Source organism: Oncorhynchus tshawytscha, linkage group LG08 (assembly GCF_018296145.1).
Source record: "Oncorhynchus tshawytscha isolate Ot180627B linkage group LG08, Otsh_v2.0, whole genome shotgun sequence".
NCBI classification, from domain to species: domain Eukaryota; kingdom Metazoa; phylum Chordata; class Actinopteri; order Salmoniformes; family Salmonidae; genus Oncorhynchus; species Oncorhynchus tshawytscha.
The window spans coordinates 22,911,587-22,937,247 of NC_056436.1; the positions used below are offsets into that span (position 1 = coordinate 22,911,587).

Below are 25,661 nucleotides of genomic sequence, written 5' to 3' on the forward strand. Positions count from 1 at the left end.
GTTTGCTCTGCTGAAAAGCCTCAGAGATGTGGATGTAGAGCTGACACCTAGCCTAGCGTAGCATTGCCGTCAGCAGTCCTGGCCACTGGTTTGTCACATACTGGATATTGTCTCTCAATGCACTATTGGCGCTTTGTTTATTCTAAACTGACAGCTATGGGGAAGGGTTTTCGATGAGAATCAGGTTCATTCTTATAGAGGGAAGTGTGTGTGTGTGTTTTATATGTGTGTTATGTCAGTGTCATTTCATTGTTAGCATTGCTTTTTACATTAAAATAAAACTAATAGAGACATGTTTTGAGCATTAACAGCACAAACATGTTGTTGAATTTCCTGTAAATACCCCCCAAATGGGCCAAACTGGCATCCATCTAATACTGCGGTGTTACAAGAAGAGCACAGAACAGTTTTATTGTAATTATGAACCTAAAATGTGGAGCTTTTTTTCACTCTTGATGGTCGTTTAAAAAATATATATATGGAGAAGACATTCAAATATTCATTCAGTCTGTTTGAGGTTAAGATGGCAGCTCTCCATAGCTCAGAGGAGCTTGTTTGTTTGTTTCGGGTCTCTCTTTGCCGAACACTTAAATCAGACATCTGACAACAGCTCATTCACTTCAGTAGGCAAAGAGTGACGCTACACCTTGGATGAATTATTCAGAGGACACAATGATTCTGTGGATCATTTTGGAAATGAGTCTGTGTGGGTGGAGGGTGTGGGGGCTATGTGGGTGGAGGGTGTGAGGGCTATGTGTGTATGTGCTTGCATGTGTGTGTGCACGTGTGGGTGTGTGCACACTCTTATTAGTAGGGTGGGTCCCTGTTATGCTGCTGTAAAGTCAGGATTCACTGAACAGAGTGGGTGTGTGCAGTGAGGTGATGCAGCTAGCCAGGAAGCATGGTCAAAGAGAAGGGAGTGTGTGTGGGGAGGTGGGAGGGATGGGGTGGTCATATCCCACCTCCCTCTATGATGTCAGGACATTATCAGAGCAGAGGTCTGTATTGATTTGGACAGGGAGGTGGAAGGGACACACAAGCTGGTGCCTGGTGACCATGTGGACTTGTTAGAATGGACAGAGTGATAGTAGAAGGGGGGAGGGGGTGAATGGAGAAGAAGAGTGAGAGAGGGAGCCAGGGCAGGTCAGAACCCTAGGATGATCCTGACCCTCTCACTTAAGAGGGTCAGGTGCCCCCTGCTGTACCCCCATTGCCCGCGTTTCCCAAAGCCTCTGCCCCCCTGATTACCTAACCAGCAAATACAGCCAGCAAATACAGCCTAATTGAAAGGGCTGTAAGTCCATTAAATATTGGTCAGGGATAATCAGGAGTGATTTAATCACTTTGATCTATTCAGGAGCAGTGGTACTGCATCAGCACAGCCATTAGCCTCACGGCAACGCAGCAAAGCACAGTGCTTATTATTCTCATCATTATCTTCATGTTTTTACTGATGTTCATGGCTAGGCTACATCTCCTAGGCTGGATATTTCTCCCCAACCCACAGAATAGAATGGGCTTCATTTGAAAGCTGACTGCATGTGTGAGGGAGAGAAAAAACGAATACAAAAAGATCCCCTCTTCTTTGACATGAGATGAAGTTGGACGATAGTTTAATGGGTGAAGAAGAGGGGGGAAAAAAGGGGTGAACATTTTGGAGGCCTTCTTTGAGCCACTTAACATGGTGGTTAGACACACACACACACACACACACACACACACACACACACACACACACACACACACAGACACACACACACACACACACACACACACACACACACACACACACACACACACACACACACAGACACACACACACACAGACACACACACACACACACACACACACACACACACACACACACACACACACACACACACACACACACACACACACACACACACACACACACACACACACACACAGACACACATATACACACACACACACACAGACACACACACAGACACACACACACACAAACACACACGTCTCCTGGTTAATTTGGTGTGCTTGTACTAATTAGACATTTCTGGCTTTATTGAGGGATCATTAGGCATCTTTCTTGGTGACTTGAGGAATGCCTGATTGTAGGTCTCTCACAGTTCCAACGTTTCCCTGCTCCAAAAAAGGAGAGAAAGAAACACAGAAGGCTTTGCAGCCTCTCCAGCAATTTCCTTTACAATTTTGTTTAATTAAATTGAAAGAGTGGAAAGGGGAGAAGGAAAAGAAATCCCAATAGATCGAGTCCAGGGGCATTTTTTTTAATTCAGAGAAGTAGAGCTTTTAAGACTCCTCTTTTCCCACTCTCCTTCATTACCTTTCCTGCTTTTAGATGTTTTCTCAAATCTTTATTTGTCTGTTTTGTGAGACAACCAGGCCAGTCTTATACAAGCAATAATCCCTCCCTTTTAACCTAGCTTCATCTTTTTTTCTTAGAGAAAGAGGGCTAATTGAATTATCCCCCTCTACTCTACTCTAGCCCCCCAACCCATACACACTCACACACATACACACTCATTCACCTTTTCTTTTAATTTGTTAAGCAAATGTATTTTCCATTTCAGGATGCGTTTGTGCTGGGGTGAATTCATGGGGACTTTGGCCCCTGAATGGCCTATTGCGGCATTCTGCCATTCACACATTCATTAACTGAGGCAGAGAGTGAAAGGGAGCGGGGCTTGTATTTTCTCCAGCATGCTAGCTTCTCCTCCATGAGAGCGACCACAGGGGTCTCCTACATATGTTCTCAACATCCAGCCATTGTCACCTATTCTGAAAGAGCTCAAAAGGACGGGACCCCCTTCACACCACGAAAAACAACACAGGCCAACAGTAACAATTGTTGGCTTTTGGATTCAGTATTATAACTAAATCGCATCCCCCTCCCCTCCCTCCCTCCCCTCCCCAGCCTCACCCCCCCTCCTGGGTTCCCCCTGACCTCACACTCTCATGGGAGAAATCACAGGGTGGCTTTCTTCATCACAGTCAGATATGGAAAATAGTCTTTCTTCAATTGGCACTTGCCCCTCAGTCCTTCACCGGCCATCCGTCGGCCTTCAGTCAGCCCAGGGAGAATGAAGCGCAGCGTTCTGTGTGCGGCAGCCGAGATCTGATATCTTCTGTATGTAATGAATACGCCAGCAATTATTCTATAGAGTTATTGTGATAAGCCCAGCCTCTTTCATGCATGTATTCATCTAGCAACAGAAAGCACGCGAGCTGGCATCTTTTAATGTCCCCGGTGGAATTGGCAAACTGCTGGAGAGATCAGCTGGCATAAGCCGGTAGTAGAGGGCCAGAGACAGGATCTCCCTCCACCCCTCCCTCCCTTTCTCTCCCTTCTTCTGTCTGAGTTTCTGGATGTCTTCCAGTCACATTAAGGGAATCCCAGACTGTTGGTATAAAGCTTTTCAATATTACAGGGAGATTATGTTATCAGAAAGGTAAACTTCACCGTTAGGGGTAAAATGGTCGACTGCGCTTCAAAGGCATGGAGGCAGAAAGGGGACGAGAGGGAGGGAGAAACTGGAGGAAGGCTCTAAGGAGAGAAGAGAAGACAGACAGGGTGAGACAGACAGACAGAGAGTGAGGTTGTGTTGCTAGGCTAACTGCTAACTGGGTGGTTTTCCATGGTAGTAAGGGGCCTGCCCCTTTGTTTGGCGAAGACAAACTCTTGAGTTATCTTAATTAGCCTTTTGGCGCCCTCAGCCTTCCTCTTTTGTAGCTCCCTGCTAGCCCTCTGTTAGGCCCCACTAGACATTGCTAAGACAAGGGTCGACTAGGCAATGAAAACAGGAAGCGCTCAGATACAAAGATACCACTCCGGACCTGGTCTTGTCTTTTGACTAATCCAATCCCTCAAACACCTATAAAAATAAATAGGGGACCTCAGGAGCAGACCTAGTGGGACTAGTGAGTGAGTAAGTGAGTGTGTGAGAGAGAAAGAGACAGAGAGAGAGGTTGAGAGAGAGAGAGATTGGGAGAGCGAGAGAGAGAGAGAGTGATGCAGTCTGTGAAGGAAGGAGTTGCCCTCTCAGGCAGGCATCAAGCGTCTCAGGTTTTGTGCTGGGCCGTGCACCCTTTGGCTGGGGTGTTTGGGGAAATGCTGTTAAGCTGCTAAGCCAGGTGTATTGCTCCCCTGGGCTCTCTGAAAGGGAAGTGATATATCCCATGGTCCTCCATAGAGCCATGCAACACTTTCACATGGGTTACTTTGAATTCTGTTTTCTATGGAGCCCTGCTGCATATCGACTGGTATCTTAGCACAGGAAGAGTTGCAGCAATGAGACAAGACTGTAACTACCAATTGGATACCACGGAATTGGGAAGAAAATGGGGTAAAAGTAAAACATTTTTTATTAAATAATTATCACAGGAGGTTGGTGGCACCTTAATTGGGGATGACAGACTCGCGGTAATGCCTGGTTGTGGAGTCAGGGGAATGGTATCACATGGAACCCATGTGTTTGATGCCATTCCATGTCCTCCATTCCAGACATTATTTTGAGCTGTCCTCCCCTCAGCAGCATAATTATTGGGCCATTGAGAAGATATGATCTATATCATGTAGATTTTTATCTCCTACAATCATGTCTGTATGAAGACATCTGTAAGTCAGGGTAAGAATGCCATTGAGTGTCATGTCATTGTGACATGGTGACTGCCATTGAATATAGGGATCCAGGGCAAATTGGTTACACAAACATGGCTTTCAATGGTAACATAGGCAACAACAGCAATGGTAGAGAGATGTCAACTATAGTATCAACCCTGTTAATATAGAGCTTAACAAGAGTGATGACGCGATGAGTAGGCCATCACAAACATCATTAGCAGACGAACACAGAACAGACAGGGCCAGCGGTCACTCTCCCCCTCAACCTAGCATTAGTCTCCATGGAGACCGGGTGCTATCCCCAGGTCGTGCCCCAATGGGGAATGGCTCTGTAAACCGGAGAGACATAAAATAGCCTGGCTAGCTAGGTCATTCTGGAGACATGGGCTTGGAAGTGTTGGCAAAGTTTGATAACGCATCTTTTTCACAATCAATAAACAAGTGCTCTAGTCTGCCCACTAAAAAGAGAAGGTGTCAGTTGTGTTTGAGTAGACTAAACATTCAGACTCTCTCTCTCTCTCTCTCTCTCTGTAGTGTTCCCTGTCTGTCTGTCTGTCTGTCTGTCTGTCTGTCTGTCTGTCTGTCTGTCTGTCTGTCTGTCTGTCTGTCTGTCTGTCTGTCTGTCTGTCTGTCTGTCTGTCTGTCTGTCTGTCTGTCTGTCTGTCTGTCTGTCTGTCTGTCTGTCTGTCTGTCTGTCTGTCTGTCTGTCTGTCTGTCTGTCTGTCTGTCTGCCTAATCCATGTGTACTGTTATGGCCACCATTAGTGCCATTTCACTGGTACACCCCACATCCGCAAACAGTTTGAAATACAAAACAGTTCTCATTTTACAGCACTGTTTTTAAAGCTGTCTATTCCTGATTTTGTTCGCCTATACAATTTATTTTCCACTTAAGTTGGACATGATGTTTTCTGTTTAAATGGGATAAAGAGTATGTTTCCTGCTGCTCAGGTATCCACTGGACGGTAGTGGTTGCCTTTTCTCTTCTCAGCGAGGTTGTCTTGTGTCTTGTGAGGTTCAGGAGGGGGTGAAGGGGGTTGATGGGGGTTCTTAAGGGGTCACAGAGGTTCTGGACTGAAGGAGGCCCACATACTAATCTGTCATGTGCTCGTTTGCCATGTAGCCCAGAAGTCAGTTCTCCAGTCACCCATGGCAACCCAGGCGACAGTTTGGTTCACCACTGCTGCATGCCCCCCAAGTGTGTATGCGTGTGCTTTCACATACCACATGCCCCCAGGCTTATGTGCCTATAAGAAAGAGTGTCACCATATATGGAGTCTCTATCTCTGCCTGAAGTTTACAAAACAAAAGTGAAGCGAGAGGAGAATGGCAGTGTTTTGGAAATCACTGAAGTAAAGGATAATGAGTGAAATTAAGTTTCAGGTTTGCTGAGGTAGGAACTTTTGTTCCATAGTGTGTTCCTCTAACTAACGCTGATCAGGTCGGCCACCCTGGAACGAGGACACAAACCATCTGTTCATCACTCGCCTTGTTCAAACATGGGCCTGTGAAGATGGGAAGCCACCGTATGGCCAGTCAGTCCCCATCGATAAAGACACAGAACTAAACCTTCCACCAGAAGACAAACCCATGACAACCAAAAACTAGACCCCAATAAGTGTTTTCATTTCAATTATAGGAAATGCTTGTTGACTTGCAGAATATAGTTTTCTAGGGATTTACAAGAACAATAAATATTTTTTTCACAAGAGGAGAGAGAAAAAAACTCCCAGAAAGTTTAGAATGCGGTATCCAGTGACCCCCCTTCTGTTAGGCTGTATAATTACATGACAAGCCACATCAACCTTTGGTTGTTTCATGTTGGAGTCTTTTTACACTAATTCCCAGTGGTGTTTGTGTGTCGTAATTGACAGAGCCTTTTTTATGATACACACAGCCCTGTAGTGCTTAGCTGGCTGCTCCACAGGTTTAGGGAATAACAGCCCTGTAGTGCTTAGCTGGCTGCTCCACAGGTTTAGGGAATAACAGCCCTGTAGTGCTTAGCTGGCTGCTCCACAGGTTTTAGGAATAACAGCCCTATAGTGCTTAGCTGGCTGCTCCACAGGTTTAGGGAATAACAGCCCTGTAGTGCTTAGCTGGCTGCTCCACAGGTTTAGGGAATAACAGCCCTGTAGTGCTTAGCTGGCTGCTCCACAGGTTTAGGGAATAACAGCCCTGTAGTGCTTAGCTGGCTGCTCCACAGGTTTAGGGAATAACAGCCCTATAGTGCTTAGCTGGCTGCTCCACAGGTTTAGGGAATAACAGCCCTGTAGTGCTTAGCTGGCTGCTCCACAGGTTTAGGGAATAACAGCCCTGTAGTGCTTAGCTGGCTGCTCCACAGGTTTAGGGAATAACAGCCCTGTAGTGCTTAGCTGGCTGCTCCACAGGTTTAGGGAATAACAGCCCTGTAGTGCTTAGCTGGCTGCTCCACAGGTTTAGGGAATAACAGCCCTGTAGTGCTTAGCTGGCTGCTCCACAGGTTTAGGGAATAACAGCCCTGTAGTGCTTAGCTGGCTGCTCCACAGGTTTAGGGAATAACAGCCCTGTAGTGCTTAGCTGGCTGCTCCACAGGTTTAGGGAATAACAGCCCTGTAGTGCTTAGCTGACTGCTCCACAGGTTTAGGGAATAACAGCCCTGTAGTGCTTAGCTGGCTGCTCCACAGGTTTAGGGAATAACAGCCCTGTAGTGCTTAGCTGGCTGCTCCACAGGTTTAGGGAATAACAGCCCTGTAGTGCTTAGCTGGCTGCTCCACAGGTTTAGGGAATAACAGCCCTGTAGTGCTTAGCTGGCTGCTCCACAGGTTTAGGGAATAACAGCCCTGTAGTGCTTAGCTGGCTGCTCCACAGGTTTAGGGAATAACAGCCCTGTAGTGCTTAGCTGGCTGCTCCACAGGTTTAGGGAATAACAGCCCTGTAGTGCTTAGCTGGCTGCTCCACAGGTTTAGGGAATAACAGCCCTGTAGTGCTTAGCTGGCTGCTCCACAGGTTTAGGGAATAACAGCCCTGTAGTGCTTAGCTGGCTGCTCCACAGGTTTAGGGAATAACAGCCCTGTAGTGCTTAGCTGGCTGCTCCACAGGTTTAGGGAATAACAGCCCTGTAGTGCTTAGCTGGCTGCTCCACAGGTTTAGGGAATAACAGCCCTGTTTTGTTTCCCGCCCTGACATCAGACCTTTTCACTTGGCCACCTTAATCCAGATCTGTCATAGTTCCACTTCACAGATTGACAATCCAGGCTCACAGCCATGGAGAACACAGAATACAGCACAGCACTGTTGCAGTTGTTTAATACCTGCTGTGTGTATGTGTCGGTGTCTCACATAGTTCCTCATTTGCTTTCTAGATAAACAGTGTTGTATGCTGTTTATTTGAGTTTACCCTACCTGATATTAACAGGCAGTTGTGAGGACAGCATCTCATTCCTTCTCCCTCTCCCCCTTCCTTTCTTCCCTCCCTCCCTATTGTTAATGCACCGGCCTGCTATTCACGCCTTAATGCTCCTTGTTTAATGAAGTAGCAGAAATGAGTCCTTTCGCTAAGGAGATGTTTACAACATGTTGTTCACACTGTTTGGAGGTGATTAAGCCATGTGAAACTCTGCAGCGCCTGCCAACAGAAAAACAACACCCCATAACAACAATAAAAGGACAACAAGTGGATCCTGAAGGGGCCCATGTATGTATGTTACTGTTGATTTTTGCAGCCACCGAACTTAAAGAGAATCATATTTGAGAAGTTTGAATTGTTGCGTAAATTCCCCAATTTCTAACATCATTTGCTTGTTTTATTTAACTTTTACTTAACTAGGCAATTTAGTTAAGAGCAAATTCTTATTAACAATGACGGCCTACCCCAGCCAAACCCTGAACCCGGACGACACTGGCCAATAGTGCGCCGCCCTATGGGACTCCCAATCACAGCTGGTTGTGATACAGCCTGGAGTGGAACCAGGGTCTGTAGTGACACCTCTAGCATTGAGATGCAGAGCCCCACTCGGAAGCTAAAGCTAGTCCAGCGCATCTTTAATGAAGATGCAGCTCTTAAAGAGAAGCCATTGGATATCTGATGTTCATTCAGATGGGTGTTTATAGTGCCAAGGACCTCTCTGTGCATGACCAGGGGCCCATAGTCAGCCCCTGTTGGCCCCCTGTCGAGGTGACTGCACATGCCCTGACCTGAACAGGAGACAAACAGAGGAGAGCCTGTGGAGTGAGGATTCATCAACTACTGCTCCATAGCTGGATACTCCTCTTCTCTAAGACCTCGTGCTTCAGCGAAAACAGGCCTCAGCTACCCCCTCAACCCTCCCTCCCTCACACTGACCTAACCCACTGCTGCAGTCATAACATTGATCCATTGGCTAAGGCCAGGCCTAGCTGACGCTTTGGGACGCAAAAGTGTATGATGTAATGGACTGGGGAGGAGGAGGGAGGGCAATCTGCGATACAGTATACACATGGTGCCCCATTGTGAGAAAACTCAAAACCAAGACAGGCACTGGTACAGATGGAGAGGCCCAGATTATCTGAGGTTTTCCTTGTCCTGTTTTTTTGTACTCCATTGCAGATTGTGTTAGAAGAATGTGTTTGAGGCTTTTAAATCTTCTCAGAGAGTAATTTTCCCAGACCTCTCCTTCTCCCAACCTCACCCTGTCTTCCCTCTCCCCTATCACACCCTCCTCTGTTCCACGCCTCATGCTCAGGCCAGAGGGGGTTTGTGGGAAAATAGGAAAATAGGAAAAGCCCCCTACAGGCTATCAGTCAGTTGAATCAGCGGTCGGTGGTGTGTTGGGTTAGTGGTGACCAGCTAAATGAGATACTGTAGTTTAGCTGCTTCTGAGCTGCAGGCCCAGCCCAGAACCCCCCTTTGATATTCATCGAACACCAGGAGAAGGGGAATGCAGGGAGAAAGGAGCAGCACGAACATGGAAGTAGGAAACCAGGCTAAAGGGTAAGGAGGGAGGAGGTTGAGGGAGGAGGATGGGGAAGGTTGAGAGGGGAGGGGTGAGGAGGGGGAGGTTGAAGGATGGGGGAATAGGGCACAAATCAAAAACAGACCCAGTGCTGTTTCTCTGTTTGGTTTTCGACCAAATCTTACTTCTTGCATTTTGTCAGTGGTGGAAAGTACTTAAGTAAAAATATTTAAAGTAGTGCTTAGGTAGTTTTTAGTGGTATCTGTACCTTACTTTACTATTTATGTTTCTGACAACTTTTACTTTCACTTCACTACCTTCCTTAAGACAATTATTAACTTTTTGCTCCATACATTTTCCCTGACACCCAAAAGTAGTTACATTTTGGATGCTTAGCAGGACACATAAAGGGTCCAATTCACACTCTTATCAAGACAACATCCCTGGTCTTCGTTTTGCATCTGATCTGGCAGACTCACTAAACAGACAACATCCCTGGTCTTCCCTACTGCATCTGATCTGGCAGACTCACTAAACAGACAACATCCCTGGTCTTCCCTACTGCATCTGATCTGGCAGACTCACTAAACAGACAACATCCCTGGTCTTCCTTCTGCATCTGATCTGGCAGACTCACTAAACAGACAACATCCCTGGTCTTCCCTACTGCATCTGATCTGGCAGACTCACTAAACAGACAACATCCCTGGTCTTCCCTACTGCATCTGATCTGGCAGACTCACTAAACAGACAACATCCCTGGTCTTCCTTCTGCATCTGATCTGGCAGACTCACTAAACAGACAACATCCCTGGTCTTCCCTACTGCATCTGATCTGGCAGACTCACTAAACAGACAACATCCCTGGTCTTCCCTACTGCATCTGATCTGGCAGACTCACTAAACAGACAACATCCCTGGTCTTCCCTACTGCATCTGATCTGGCAGACTCACTAAACAGACAACATCCCTGGTCTTCCCTACTGCATCTGATCTGGCAGACTCACTAAACAGACAACATCCCTGGTCTTCCCTACTGCATCTGATCTGGCGGACTCACTAAACAGACAACATCCCTGGTCTTCCCTACTGCATCTGATCTGGCGGACTCACTAAACACACATGCTTCGTTAGAAAAATGATGTCTGAGTGTTGGAGTATGCCAATGGCTTTCAGTAAAATAAATTAAACAATAATATGGCTCCATCTGGTTTCCTTATTATAAGGTATTTGAAATGATTTGTACTTTTACTTTTACTTTTGATACTTAAGTATATTTTACTTAAATACTTTTATACTTTTACTCAAGGATTATTTTACTGGGTGACTTTCACTTTTACAATTGGGTACTTTTTCCACCATGACATTTTGTTGTGTGATTTTCCTCTGTACCTTTTCCCTCCCCTCTGTTGCTTTTCTTTTGCTCTGTGCTTATTCCAGACAGGGGATTCCTTCACAGTGTGTTCCTTATAACTAGGAGCCAAGCCTCTTGTTCTCACCTCAACTCCCCTTGCGCTCTTCCCATCTTCATTTTTTCCATTCAATAATACGGCTGGCAGACTCTTTTAACACCAGGAAGTACAGTTTCATACAATCCAAGCAGCTACTCTTCCTGGGGTCCAGCAAAATTAAGGCAGTTTATACAGTTTTATTTCACAACACACTGTGTGCCCTCAGGCCGCTACTCCAACACCACCACATATCTTCAGTACAAAATCCATGTGTACGTTTATGTGTATGCATGTGTCTGTGCCTATGTTTGTGTTGCTTCACACTCCCCGCTGTTCCATAAAGTTTATTTTGATCTGTTTTTATGTCGAATTTTACTGCTTGCATCAGTTGTTTGATGTTGAATAGAGTTCCATGTAGTCATGGCTCTATGTAGTACTGTGCACCTCCCATAGTCTGTTCTGCACTTGGGGACTGTGAAGAGACCGCTTGTGGCATGTCCTGTGGGGTATGAATGGGGCGTCTGAGCTGTGCTCCAGTAGTTCAAAAAGACAACGCGGTACATTCAACATGTTAATACCTCATAAATACAAGTAGTGATGAAGTCAATCTCTCCACTTTGACCTAGGAGAGATTGGCACGTGTATTATTAATGTTATCTCTCTATGTACACCCAAGGGCCAGCCATTCTGCCCGAGTCACTTTTTGTGGCACCTGACCACACAACTGAACAGTAGTCCAGATGCGACAAAACTAGGGCCTGTAGGACCTGCCTTGTTGATAGCATTGTTAAGAAGGTAGAGCAGAGCTTTATTAAAGACTGACTTCTACCCATCTTAGCTACTGTGGTATCAATATGTTTTGACCATGACAGTTTAGAATCCAGGGTTACGCCAAGCAGTTTAGTCACCTCAACTTGTTACATTTCCACATTATTTATTACAAGATTTTGTTGAGGTTTAGGGTTAAGGGAATGATTTTTCTCAAATACAATGCTTCTAGTTTTATAAATATTTAGGACTAACTTATTCCTTGCCACCCACTCTGAACTAACTGCAGCTCTTTGTTATTAAGTGTTGCAGTCATTTCAGTCGCTGTAGTAGCTGACATGTAATAGTGTTGAGTCATCTGCATACATAGACACAAAGCCAGTGGCATGTCATTAGTAAAGATTGAAAAAAGTAAGGGGCCTAGACAGCTACCCTGGGGAATTATGTTGGAGAGGTTTCCGTTAAAGAACACCCTCTGTGTTCTTTTAGACAGGTAACTCTTTATCCACATTTTCCAGCAGCAGACTATGATCGATCATGTCAAAAGCCGCACTGAAGTCTAAAAAAACAAACAGACCCCTCGTCAATTTCTCTCAGACAATCATTAGTCATTTTTTTAAAGTGCTTGTTGAATGTCCTTCCCTATAAGCGTGCTGTAAGTTTGCTGTCAATTTGTTTACTGTAAAATAGCATTGTATCTGGTCAAACACAACTTTTTCCAAAAGTTTACCAAGGGTTGATAACAGACTGATTGGTCAGCTATTTGAGCCAGTAAAGGGGGATTTACTATTCTTGGGTAGAGGAATGACTTTTGCTTCCTCCAAGCCTTGTGAGGCACACACTTTCTAGTAGGCTTAAATAAAAAAATATGGCAAATAAGAGTGGCAATATTGTCCGCTATGATCCCCAGTAATTTTCCATCCAAGTTCTCAGACCCTGGCGGCTTGTCATTGTTGATAGACAACACATTTTTTCACCTCTTCCACACTCACTTTACGGATTTTAAAATGGCAATACTTGTCAGATGTACTTGGGTGTAGTGTCAACGTTTGTTGCAGGCATGTCATGCCTAAATTTGCTAATCTTGCGAATTAAAAAATCATTAAAGGAGTTGGCAATATCAGATGGTTTTGTGATGAATAGTTTTTTTCCCAAAATTAAGGTGCGCCTTAAGCTTTTTACTATCATTGTCATGTGAAGGAGGGAAACTGAGAGTGTGGGTCAATTTCTCCCCCTGCCACTTTTTTGACTGAATTTTATAGCCATTCCCCATATGTCACCCCTTTACACACAATGCATTGGTCCATCCATAGAACCGTAAGGCCATGTGAATCTGAGCGTGTGTGTAGGTGTAGGTATGTATCTGTTATCCATTGAGCAGGCCTAGTTCAGAGGCTGGCTTGTTGGCGGCCACATCTACTAAGATCAGAGGCTACACAGATGAGCGCATACGATACGAAGCCCCGCCACCCGCCGTATCAAAAAATAGCCCAGCTGCCCAAGAAAGAAGGGGAAGGGGATAGAAGAAAGAAGGAAGGGAAGAAAAGGAATCAAAGAAAAATAAAAAAATAAATCCAAATCTAAGTAGAGCAGGCCTTGGCTCCAGATGTGAATCTGTGTGAATATTGATCGTGGGGGAGAGAGAGCTAGTCACCTATATCCCCAGGGCTGGTGCGACTCACACACAAAAAGCCTCTCGCTAAAGCTCATAAACCGAGCTTGTACAATTATTTAGATAAAGAGAGCCTGGCGTGCCACCGTATGCCTCGCAACCCTGCACCTCCTCCTCTCTCCCTGTTTCTTCTCCTCCTCTACCTCCTCCGCCTCCTCCTCCTTTACCTCCTCTTCTTCATCCAGCGTGAAGACGTAAGAAGGGGGAAAACCTGTAATTATCCACACTTTTCTGAATCCCTCCTTAATGTTCATTATTGAAACCAGCGGCAATTACAAGTTCAAAGAGGTTTAGAGGACCAGCAACCCGCATAATCAGGAGAAAATTTAGCGCTGCTCATTCGTCACAGCAGAACACACACACACACACACACACACACACACACACACTAACAGGGGTGAATCATAGACACAGTGACAGGCGTCAATTTCCACACAGGCAGAATCTCAGCCACCCCAGGGCGCTACCGCAGCTCAGGACCCAAAATCCTCTTATACATTGCTTTTGTTTTTCCCCACTGTGACAAAAACCCCAACAACAACATCTTAGCCCAGACTGATACTACACTATACCTCCTATCTTTGCCTTGTTTAGTGTGTCTTGTTCTGTTTGTATTTCCAGCCCCCCTACCTCTATCTCTATCCTCCCCTCTCCTCCTTCCTTCCCCTCCGTCATCCTGTCTTCCTGTCTATCCTTCCTCTCTATCTCTCGCCACCTCTCCTCGGCCGGCTGGTTTCTGCCTGCAGCACGTGGGAGTGTGTGTTTCAGGCCGGTCCCCGGAGGTGCATCTCTGTTACCTTTGGGGCTGGGTCACAATGGCTAATCCTGTCTTCAGGTGCCTGTACAGCACACTGAGAGGAGAGACAGGAGAACCGGAGGTGAGCTCCTGTTACAGGAGTCCCTGACCAGGGGTCACCACAGGCACACACACAGTGGTAGCCACAACATACACACAAACGCGTGTGTATGTTGTGGCTACGCGCACACACAAGCACATACATACACGCACACACATCAAGCCCCCACTCATCATCCCCAGGTGGCTTAGCCCCTCTCTCCCTCTCTCTTTATCTCACCACTCTACTCTTTTCTCTCTCTCACTCTCTTTCTTTCCCAGATCAGTCAAACTCTTGTTCGCATTAGGGGATCCCTGATATGATCACCGTGGGGAGCTGCTCTGGTGACCATGTCCTCTCTCCTACCTGGCACCCTCTTTGTTAAAGCCTGTCTCTCAGGGACACCGGCTGGGGTCTCCACTGTATTGAATGTATAGAGCCCTGTCATCTGGACCTGTGTCTTAGCCTGGGATTCAGCCACTGATAGAATCATTATTTTTTATTGAGGAAAAGCCATTCGTCTCTGCAACCACAGGCTGCCTTGTTTCATTAAGTAGCCCATCCAGACAGACAGATGTGCTCGCCACACAGTCCTGTTGGCCTATGCAAGAGCGTGTATTAACCCACAATCCTTTGGGGGAGATTATTAGGCTCGTGGTCCTTCTTCCATTGATTATCTCCACGCCATTTTCCCTCCCCTCTCTCCTCCTGCTCAAATATTAAAAAGTAACAAAGCATTTGGAAAAGCGGTGGAAGGCAAGCTCTCTCTTTTCACTGATCATTTGAAGTTACTGAGTGGGATCTCTTTAAGGCACAGTTTGAGTGGAACTAAGTGGAGTGTTCTGTGGAGAAAGAAGAAAAAATGTCGGTGACTGTGAAAAGATGTGTGTTTAAGCAAAGACAACCGTATCGACACATGGAAGGAGGCTGATATTAGCAGATGTTAGCAATTGCAGCTCCGGCCGAGGCATTCCTCGTGTTAGAAGCAGGCTCCTAATTGCCGTAATGGACCTGGTAACCACTGACAGTAATGGAGTTGCAGGGGAACCATCCTCAGCACCTGGAGTTAGGGGCCATCACTGGCCTGGCCCGCTTCAAGATGTCCACTGTTGATTTGAACGAAATAAAATCCCGGGTGGTTGAGGACTGCTCCCACTCTTCTCCATCCACCTCTGTCATCCCTTGTGGATGTGCTGTGTTTAATGGATGGTCGCCGACCCCACCTTAGCCACACCCATTCCACTGTCGGTCCTGGTATTTACTGGAGCCATTGTCCTCCACAAGTGTTTGACCTGGGGGACTTGGGGGGGCCTTAAGGGGGCTTTTGGTGGGGGTCCAGCCGGACCTGAGCAGGCAGAGATTTGAAAGTAGGTCTGTGTCTGTGATGGGCTGGCTGGGTCACCTTTGTAGTGGTTCAGCCTGCCTGGTGAAAGGCAGCAGGGCGGCGTGCAGGGCGCTATGGGGGGAAATGACTTCCTGAGACATTACCATCAATCACCAGACAGGTCAACTAGTCATGCCCCTGATCCTGCCACCTGAGGGGTTGGGATGAGAGGAGTGGGGGATGGGGATGGGTGGAGTAGACAAGAGAAAGTTTGAAATGTAAAACACCAGTTAGCTAGGTGGAGAGAGTGAAGTTCCTTTATTGGAGGTCCAGGTTTGGTGTGGTGGTCAAGTAGCAGCAGCACTCTCTCTCTCTCTCTCTCTCTCTCTCTCTCTCTCTCGCTCTCTCCCCCTCTCTCTCCCTCTCTCTCTCTCCCTCTCTCTCTCTCTCTCTCTCTCTCTCTCTCTCTCACTCTCTCTCTCTCTCTCGCTCTCTCCCCCTCTCTCTCCCTCTCTCTCTCCCTCTCTCTCTCTCTCTCTCTCCCTCTCTCTCTCTCTCTCTCTCTCTCTCTCTCTCTTTCTCTCTCTCTCTCTCTCTTTCAAAATTGACTCATTATCCACAGTACAGGCAGTCGAGTGGTGGCAAATGTAGAGGTCAGGAGAGAGCGGGAGGAGGGCGGACAAGAGAAAAAAACAACAGCTGTCTTACACCTCCAGTCGGCGTCTCTGTCTTCCTTTCTCTCTCTCTGTGAGTGAGGGATGTGAAAGAGAGAGAGAGGGAGGGGCTTGGATTACCTCAGCGAATGGTTGTGTTACAGTCCTGAGAAGGGAAGGGGTGAGGGGAGGGAGAGGGGGTGGCTCAAAGAGTTGTTGAAAAGAACACAGATGCTTGTCAACAGCCTCCGAGCCAGAGAGCTCTAGCCCCAGAGGTTAATGACCCTCCCCTTTGGGGTGTGTGTGTGTGTGTGTATGTGTGTGTGTGTGTGTGTGTGTGTGTGTGTGTGTGTGTGTGTGTGTGTGTGTGTGTGTGTGTGTGTGTGTGTGTGTGTGTGTGTGTGTGAGAGAGAGAGACCGCCAAATCTCCTAGCAGTCCCACAGAATAGAGTGCGTGTCACTGCTTGTCTGTGGCAGAGGTCATGCAAATGCCTCCAAATCCCCTTCTTTACCGCTTTCTTCAACCACTGTACTAGACTGACTGGATAGTCATACACTGAGTGACTGTGTGTGAATTAGCATAGACTTCTCAATGGCAGAGAGAGAGAGAGAAAACAGAGAGAGGAGAGAAGCGAGCAGCAGCAGTCAGGCAAAATGGACCATTAGATTTAAGGAGTAAAAGTTCATCTGCTTTATTAATGGAAAGGTATTTAAATGAAGTATGAATTACCCGGCTTTTATGGAGTGCTGAGAGGAAAGTGTTTTATCATCCAATGTTTTAGTGAGCTCCGCCGGGCGCTGGGATGACTGGGCTGAGGATAGGAGAAGAGGGAGAGAGGGAAGGAGAGGGAAAGAGAGGAGAGGTCAGAACAGAAATACCCAGCGAGGTCCCCTGAGTCCTGCACCTGGATGCCTGCATGATTGTCACTAACATGCGTAGCTGAACGGGTTTGCCCAGGGACTGGGATGTTTTTGTGGCTTCCAGGCTTTTTCTTATTTGCATTTCATTAGTTAACAAAACTGCCGGCATGCATGGTAGAAAAAGGTCAAGCTACGAGCATTTTGGATTGGGCTCCCCCTGCCCCTCCCCGCATGCACGGACATATACACACACACATACACTCACTCACATACTACACACTTCATACCCTCACACACACTTCATACCCTCACACACACTTCATACCCTCACACACACTCCCTACCCACACACACACACACACACACACACACACACACACACACATCTTCACCCTGGTCTAATAAGCGATAAGCACTCCAAGCACTCCGTAGCTGATGGTCATCTTCCAATGGGGTTGCTGGGTGGCTGCCAGCTTCCTGCCTGCTTTTTCAGTGGATAAAGCCTGTAACAAATGAGGGGCCTGTAGCCAGCTTCGGCCAGCTTGGTCAAAGGTCAGTACGGCCCCAGGGCAGGATCAGACCAGAAAGCACTACAGGGAGAGAGACAGAGAAAGAGAGAGGGGATAGGGGTTGGAGGGAGGGAGGATGGTAGAATGCACTTAAAAGTATAGCCACAATTAGCTAACCTAGAACTCTAAAAGCTACCACACCTCTCTTCTCCATTTCTCTCTTCTCTCCTCAGCTCATTATACAGGCATTTTAACTCCTCTGCCATCTCGTAGAACAATAAGTAAGTGAAGATCCTTGGGCATGTCTCAGTGAACAGCCACATAGTTATACACACAAACACACACACACACGGATGACTGACAGAGAGATATCTTCATTGAGACATGCAACCGTCCTCTTTAAAAGGGTGTGCGTTTGTGAAAGGCATAAATGGTATCCTGCTACAGACACAACAGGCATGATGGGGTGGTGACTGATCGCGGCTGGGCTGTGTTTGTTCCACCTGAGTTGCTCAAAGTGCCTGCAATTTGACATGAATAAACTTGTGGTTTACTCTCAGCACGTCACCCCCACTTCCTCGGCATGGGCCTAAGCCTGACTGTCTGTCTGTCACAATGTTAAGAGCTTCCTTCAGTAACAGAACGGAGTCCCTGTTACTCCTTACCCCAGCAGTGTTCAGTCCATTCAGATAAACAAGGATTTGACATGGTTGAATTGAACACATTTAGAGTCATTAACAAACAGGAAATGTCCCCTGCAGCTGTTTCTGAACGCAGCTCCTCAGCCCCCCTCATCCCCTGTAATGGACAAATGTTATCCTGCTTAGATTTTTGACCCGAAAACCAAATAAATTGACATTACAAATGTGCTATAACATCTCCAAATAGGCTTGACATTACATACCTGCCCTGTGGGTTTTTGTTAGCCTCCACTAAGTGTTTACTGCTGTTGCCGGGGCATGGGGCAGACTATTACAACAGAACTTAGTGGCCTTTACTGAGGCCATCTTGGAGTGTCTTTCTGAGAAAAAGAATGGAGATGTCCTTGTTGTGTATCTGAATACTTACGGTCATTAACTTAATACTCAAGTGGAGGGAGAGTCCATCAAGTGCCACTTTCAGGACCTCGTCTAGCATAGGGGAACAAACTGCTCCTTCTCTCCTCCCACAAATTAACCTCTGCCATTGCTCCTTGATCAAATCCCACTTTATTTCTTCTTGGGGAAGTTAAACAATGTTTAGAGGACACAATAGAGAAGGGAAAACTTAGGGGAACTCTTTATGTTGATACTAAGTCTCATTCACAACAGACTGGAGAGGCTAGGAGGTGAAGTACGGCCGGCGCTGTTTTCCAGTCGTCTGACCCTATTGCTCTCGACTTACCCAGAAGCCCCTTGGAGGGGTACTGAAATTCCTGGGACACTCAGCGTGTAATAACCTTGTCCTGTTTCACGCAGACTAAATATATTAAAGCATGGAGCAGAGAAGTTCAGGCCCTGGGGAGAGGGACGATGGGGGAGTTAGATAATGTAACAGGGTTGTTCAGAGGTAGTTAGATGCCTAATGGTATACTATATGGGACATGTGAGGTCTAGGGTTGGTTTGGGACTTACGAGTCCCAGCTTTACTGAGGCTGTGAGACTTTTCAATCTCCTGGAGAGAAATACACGTTAGATGGGTTGTGTGCTTTTGTAGCAACACATGAAGAGTGAAGCCTGTCTCCTACAACATGAAGGACTGGGTCTTTCTATAGGGAAATGTTCCCTCCTTTATCCTTGCCTGGGGCTAGAACAGATTCTCTTTCATCCCATTTGTGTACAATAGCCAGGTGGATCTGGACACCATTAAGTTAACTTGAGAACTTTCAGGCTCCTCCTATGTCTTTAGACCTTGGAAGTTGCAGCCTGAGGTCAGTTTGTTAGCCTGCTAGCCTGTAAGCCTGCTCACAGATTCCCTGCTTTACAATGTGTGCTCAGGTCATTAAAGTGGTGTTGGTGTTTATCCCGCTAGCAGTGAACTGGGCCTTTTAACGTGCTAGCAGAGGCTCCCAATCACTTTATGACTGGCAATAGTGGCAAATGGTGTGGATATGGGGGTTCCTGAACGATAGGCCAGGGAGATGGGCCCTTTCCCTTTTAATTGGCCCTGGGTGACTGTACCAGCCCCCTAATGACAAGCTTATAGACCCTAAAAGTCACTTACAGAGTATAGATGAATGACCTCACACCCACAACTGCAAGCTGTGCAGAACCAAAGATGGCCGCACTTTCTGTACTGATACACTGCTACAGTCTTTTTTTAAATCCTGCAAATAACACTAGCTAACGAGCAGTCATTCTGACTGCAACATTCTAACATTGTAATTAACACATTTCATATATGCTTTCGCTAAAATAATAATTTGGTTATGTTCAATTTGGTTGGGGGTATTTTATTTTACAAAATTCCCCAACCACAAAGAAGCACAGACAGCAAAATGAAATTATGACAGTAGCCTAAACATCATTATATGTGCCAGTGTGCTTGATAATTAGCACAAAAGCAATAATGGCATTATAATGAATAAAACTAAAATATTATTGTCAGCTCGTGCTTACATGGTGTGTGTTTTCACGCACTGACATCAGTTGTGTTTTATTTAGTGGTTATCCCTTGTCCTAACAATTAACACAAATCTTTGCCACTTGACACACTTCCCAGAAACAAGGCGCTTGCAGGTGACACCGTTGGTTCTGTGCTTTGTGCATCTGGACACTGGCGCAGAGGAGACGTGTGGAATCTCTGTTGCTGCCTTGGCCCTCATATGTCTCTCACATAATAGCCTGTATGCCAGACTCCTGATGAAGTCTCTTCTGGGCATGGTGTTGTTGATGCACTGCTTGAACAACACGTGTGCGTTGATAGCATTCAAGTCAAGCATGTTGTAGAACACAGCAACAAGCCAGTGGCAGGTGCCTCCTTTGATACATCAGAGCATAATGCATTGCATAAGTAATAGTATCCGGTTTTCTCTTTATTGTGTCTCTGTCGATGGCAACTGTCGGACACGCGCTGCTCATGCTAGAAACGTTCTTTCTTGCCTTGCATTGTCTTATCATTCTTCCACTCCTTTGTGGAGTACAGGTGTACAGGTGTACAGGAGTACAGGAGTACAGGTGTACAGGAGTACAGGTGTACAGGAGTACAGGTGTACAGGTGTACAGGAGTACAGGTGTACAGGAGTACAGGTGTACAGGTGTACAGGTGTACAGGAGTACAGGAGTACAGGAGTACAGGTGTACAGGAGTACAGGTGTACAGGTGTACAGGAGTACAGGAGTACAGGTGTACAGGAGTACAGGTGTACAGGAGTACAGGTGTACAGGTGTACAGGTGTACAGGAGTACAGGAGTACAGGTGTACAGGTGTACAGGAGTACAGGAGTACAGGTGTACAGGAGTACAGGTGTACAGGAGTACAGGTGTACAGGTGTACAGGTGTACAGGAGTACAGGAGTACAGGTGTACAGGTGTACAGGAGTACAGGTGTACAGGTGTACAGGTGTACAGGAGTACAGGTGTACAGGTGTACAGGTGTACAGGAGTACAGGAGTACAGGAGTACAGGTGTACAGGTGTACAGGTGTACAGGAGTACAGGAGTACAGGAGTACAGGAGTACAGGTGTACAGGTGTACAGGTGTACAGGTGTACAGGTGTACAGGAGTACAGGAGTACAGGAGTACAGGAGTACAGGAGTACAGGTGTACAGGTGTACAGGTGTACAGGTGTACAGGAGTACAGGAGTACAGGAGTACAGGTGTACAGGAGTACAGGAGTACAGGAGTACAGGTGTACAGGTGTACAGGAGTACAGGAGTACAGGAGTACAGGTGTACAGGAGTACAGGAGTACAGGAGTACAGGAGTACAGGAGTACAGGAGTACAGGTGTACAGGAGTACAGGAGTACAGGAGTACAGGAGTACAGGTGTACAGGAGTACAGGAGTACAGGAGTACAGGTGTACAGGTGTACAGGAGTACAGGTGTACAGGTGTACAGGAGTACAGGAGTACAGGAGTACAGGTGTACAGGTGTACAGGAGTACAGGAGTACAGGAGTACAGGAGTACAGGAGTACAGGAGTACAGGTGTACAGGAGTACAGGAGTACAGGTGTACAGGTGTACAGGAGTACAGGTGTACAGGTGTACAGGAGTACAGGAGTACAGGTGTACAGGAGTACAGGTGTACAGGTGTACAGGAGTACAGGAGTACAGGAGTACAGGAGTACAGGTGTACAGGTGTACAGGAGTACAGGTGTACAGGTGTACAGGAGTACAGGAGTACAGGTGTACAGGTGTACAGGAGTACAGGAGTACAGGTGTACAGGTGTACAGGAGTACAGGAGTACAGGAGTACAGGTGTACAGGTGTACAGGAGTACAGGTGTACAGGTGTACAGGAGTACAGGTGTACAGGTGTACAGGAGTACAGGAGTACAGGTGTACAGGTGTACAGGAGTACAGGAGTACAGGAGTACAGGTGTACAGGTGTACAGGAGTACAGGAGTACAGGTGTACAGGTGTACAGGAGTACAGGAGTACAGGTGTACAGGTGTACAGGTGTACAGGAGTACAGGAGTACAGGTGTACAGGTGTACAGGAGTACAGGTGTACAGGAGTACAGGTGTACAGGAGTACAGGTGTACAGGTGCTGTGCAGGTGCTTTATTTTGCGCAGAAGGTGGGAGCTGCCGTCTCGCTTTGTTAATGGTACTGACTAGGCTTGTTTTATTTGCAAGCAACTTGTTTACTAATGTCAGTGAAGTGAAGAAATGTCTGACCAGAAGCATGTGCCATATATACGCTCATTCCACCGAATGCTAAACGGACATACAGGATTGATATTAACACTTGCAGCTCATCAACAGACAGATCCCAGGCAGTGTCTCCTTGCTCCGTGTCCCTGATGTGGGACAGTCCCTGATGTGCTGTAGCATGTCCATGTCACATACATGTAAACAACAAAAGCAGGTGAGTGCGTTGCTTATGTTGTTTTTTGCTTGAGATGTAGGGCCTGCTCTGTCAGTGGTGACATTCTCTCCAGCTTGTTCGATCCAAACAGTGCCTTCCCTTTCTCTCCCCTGTCTCACAGTTTCATTTGGTGGTGTCGCGGGCACCTGCTCAGTGTGCAACGTTCTGCCTTTTTTGGGCTTAGGCCTCGGAGGTGTAGGTTTAGGCTGAGGCTCAGAATCAGAAGAAAAATTATCAGAGATGTCATGATTCATTTCGTTCCCACCACCTGAGTCATTTTCATTCAGATCTTGTAGCAATGTAACACAGTATGTGCATCCATTCGTCTTGGTCTTGCTATTGTAAATTACGCACACTCACTGTGTAAACTACACCAAGTGTCCTGACTAATAAAACAGCTTGGATTCAGTGGACTGATATAGGGTACACTGTTTTGAGATGATAATTACAATAGAGAAATACAATAGAATGGCCCACCCTGTTCTTCATTCACAATTGATTACATTATTATGCATCGTTTGCTTCTCCTCACTCATCAACTCACCCATTCTCCCCATTTCTCCCCCTCATACTTTACTGCATTTATTTCATCTGTTGTTATACTGTATGTGCGAAATTAGTTTTGGTATAGTTTAGGTTCAGTTTCGAGGCAATTATCAGGGTCATTATGAACTGAGCATGGCACCTTCCAATGTCGAGAGAATGAGCGGAGCAGGCCCTACTCTCAGGAGAATGAGCGGAGCAGGCCCTACTGTTGGGAGAATGAGCAGAGCAGGCCCTACTGTCAGGAGAATGAGCGGAGCAGACCCTACTGTCAGGAGAATGAGCAGAGCAGGCCCTACTTTCAGGAGAATGAGCAGAGCAGGCCCTACTGTCAGGAGAATGAGCAGAGCAGACCCTACTGTCAGGAGAATGAGCGGAGCAAGCCCTACTGTCAGGAGAATGAGCAGAGCAGACCCTACTGTCAGGGGAATGAGCAGAGCAGGCCCTACTGTCAGGAGAATGAGCAGCGCAGGCCCTACTGTCAGGAGAATGAGCGGAGCAGACCCTACTGTCAGGAGAATGAGTGGAGCAGGCCCTACTGTCAGGAGAATGAGTGGAGCAGGCCCTACTGTCAGGAGAATGAGTGGAGCAGGCCCTACTGTCGGGAGAATGAGCAGAGCAGGCCCTACTGTCAGGAGAATGAGCGGAGCAGACCCTACTGTCAGGAGAATGAGCGGAGCAGGGGGGGGGGAAACCAATCAAATAATGACATTCCCTCCTATTTTATTTGTATTTTTTTTATTTAACCTTTATTTAACTAGGCAAGTCAGTTAAGAACAAATTCTTATTTACAATGATGCCCTACCCCGGCCTACCCCGGCCTAAAACTGGTTATAACTCTAATTCTGTTTGTGATATTAAGATTCTAACAATGACAGTGTGTTATATAGACTTATTTAGGAAAAGTCAAGGCTGGAGGGGGGTATTTATGACCAGTCCAAATGACTGCTTTAGTGGTTTGAGTGTTAAACGCAATAGAAACCCATGACTTTTTCATGAAAATTGACTGTGAATTTAATTTTGCCATGGTAAAGCCATTGATGAAGTTTTCATGGGGCAGTACAAAGTGTGCCTGAGTGTTGACATCAGGCAAGCTCTGAGCTCCGGTGCCCCACAGCAGCCAGTTACCAACAACAAAGCAGCAGAAAGAGCCTGGTCTGAAAAAGCAGGCCAAATTCCTGCCCTGTAGGACCCGGCTTAAAGTGTGAGCGGAAAATTTCAAAGGAGGAGAGAAGAGAGGAGAAAAGAGAGAAGAGGAGGCCAGACTGGCTGGTGTTGAGTGTGGGGAGGATAGCCGCCGGGGCCGTCAATACGGAGGGAGAGACGGAGAAAGGGAAAGAGGGGGAGAGAGAGAGAAATAGAGAGAAACCAGGCCCCCTCTGAAAGGATGGGGGGGATCGTATTCCTCCCCTTAAAAGCGATGGGGCGGCCGTGTGGCTGAAAGAGAAGCCATGCACTTGATCAGATGATTAAACAGGCCCATCTCTATGGCTGAGGGCCACATCTGAGACAAGAGTCTGGAAAACCACACACACAACCATGTGAGCCATTTGTCCCCACAGATACAAGGGTCTCCCCAACCACTCCATCCACCTGCTCCCCATATTCTGTTCAAGTCTTTGGTAACACCACACTCTGCCTTTCCCACAGCGGATCGTTCCTTACGTAGTTGAGAAGAAGGGTGTTATCATCAGGAGATATACAGTACAGTACATCGTAAAACTCTCTCTCCTCTGATTGGCTGCTGGGTGTAGGCCATTACCATGAGCCTCGGCACCTCTGTTTGCTGATCTGCCCCCCACCTTCCCTCCCACCCAACCTCCCTCCCCCTGCTCCCTCCCTCCTTCCCAGGGGCAACAGTTTGCTTGGCAGGTGTGGGGGTATTCTGGAGTAGCTGCTCTAGAAACTTGCATCATCTCCAGTGAACATAAATGGATGGTATAGAGCAAATGGGCTGACTGGCTGGGGGCAGGGAGCCCAATGCAGGAGGCCAGCCAGCGATTGTTGAGCTGAGTTGAGTTAAGACTGTAGCAGACTGTAATCTATAGAATGGAATACAGTGGTATGTATGGCTGGTATAGAGCAGAGGCTATGGTGTATGTGTATAGGGAATGGATGGGGTCTGGATTCCTGCTGGATGGTTGTGTGAGAGTGTGTGCATGCATGCGTGTTTGTGTGTTTGTGTGTTTGTGTGTTTGTGTGCGTCTGCTTGTCTGGCATAGTGTCAGACAGTTTAAAAGCAACAGAGGTTGAGTCATTGAGTCATGTGGCATTCTTGCCTGTTTTCTCCCTGTTGTCAGGAAGAAGCTTAGTCCCCAGGAAAATAAAACAAACACTACCCCCCTCCAACCCCCTCCAACCCCCTCCACCCACCTAAAATCCCCCACACAAAGACACACAGACACAGGAAGAGTGGAGGAGAGGAAAGAAGTACACAGCCGCCAAAAAACGTGTCTTTGAGTTTCAACAACAAGCAAGGTTTCCCAAAATATAGACCTACATTTCAA

The 25,661-nt window shown here is 46.8% G+C and overlaps 1 protein-coding gene across 4 annotated transcripts in view; it reads left to right on the forward strand.

The window, feature by feature from the left end:
- The window catches only part of LOC112232721 (homeobox protein Meis2), a 121,967-nt gene that overhangs the window by 51,206 nt on the left and 45,100 nt on the right, over nt 1–25,661 (forward strand). The gene's annotated exons all lie outside the window — the stretch shown is intronic.